The 1,291-nt window shown below is 42.4% G+C and overlaps 1 protein-coding gene across 2 annotated transcripts in view; it reads right to left on the reverse strand.

Moving 5' to 3' along the window:
• Positions 1–1,245: 1,245 nt before the first annotated feature.
• Positions 1,246–1,291, reverse strand: part of macir (macrophage immunometabolism regulator) — a 5,631-nt gene continuing 5,585 nt past the window's right edge. For both annotated transcript variants that reach the window (XM_041897368.2, XM_041897365.2), the window contains exon 2: positions 1,246–1,291. This exon is cut by the window's right edge. The gene's annotated coding sequence lies outside the window, so the exon portion shown is untranslated.

Consider the following 1,291-nt stretch of genomic DNA (forward strand, 5'->3'; position numbering starts at 1 on the left):
TGTCCTACGAAACCCCAAATAGATCTTATTACAGAAACAATGTGGTCAAGTTTTCCCAGGGCACCCCATAATAATCCTCCTTTGGTTTCCATAGCTATGGTATGTGTTTCAGGTGCTCTACACACCTTTATGAAGGGGTGGCAAAAACCAAATTGATAACCTTTAACATGGTATTTTGGGGCTGGTTTCCCAGACACAGGAAATGAAAAGAATGACTGGCATTCAGAATGATGGACACAACGTCTAGATGCAGAACATCTGGAATCTCCTAATTCAACCCCTCACCCCCGCTGAGGATTCAGTCTGACTGGGAGAAATGGAGTGAGGGGATTAATTCTGTATATAAGGAGCTAATCTCACCTCAGGCACTCTGACTGTAAGCCTCTCCCCCACAAATCCTCTTAAAGCAGCAATCAGCAGTTGAAGCAATAACAAAGCGGTTTCCCCGCCCCTGTTTCGGTAAAAAGCTGAGGGATGGGGCTGCCGAAATGTAACCCTCTCAAATTCATAGATATGGATGCAAGGACTGACCATCCATGATATCAACATGATAGTTTTAACCATGTTTAGAGGCTATACAGTGTTTGTTTACATTTACTGTTTACAAACAGTGGAGTAAAACACGCTTATATTTTGGATTCTGATGGGGGATGACAGTTTAACATTTAAAAGTTATATTCTTCAAGAATCAATGGGTACATATCATTAATTTATAAGTCCAAAAATGGATGTAGCAACTGCAGATTGCCCCTTTAAAGGATTCTGTTTTAAATAACCTTTTGATTGTGTAACAGTCAGTGGTTTATATTAAACCCACATTTCCCTGGTGCTTGGCAGGAGCAAAGTAGTAGTGTAGGTGAGTGAGCTTTTACAGACAGACATACAGTAGCTTAAATACAGTACTGCTGGGGCTAATGCTAATTGCTATGGATGTATAGTGCAGTAGTGCTGGGGCTAATGCTAATCACTATGGATGTATAGTGCAGTACTGCTGGGGCTAATGCTAATCGCTATGGATGTATAGTGGTTAAAAAGTAAAGGTGTGCTGTAGTTGAGGATGCAAGGTCTGTAAAAACGTCAGATGTCTAACAGTGCAGTCCAATGCAGGAAAAAGGGGCCAGTTTGAGAGGCATTGGTTACACATCCCTTACCATTTTAAAAAAGGTACACACACACTTGCGCGCGCGCGCGCGCACACATACACATACACACACACACACACACACACACACACACACACACACACACACACACACACACACACACACACACACACACACACACACACACA

The sequence above is a fragment of the Coregonus clupeaformis genome, chromosome 15 (assembly GCF_020615455.1).
Source record: "Coregonus clupeaformis isolate EN_2021a chromosome 15, ASM2061545v1, whole genome shotgun sequence".
NCBI lineage: Eukaryota > Metazoa > Chordata > Actinopteri > Salmoniformes > Salmonidae > Coregonus > Coregonus clupeaformis.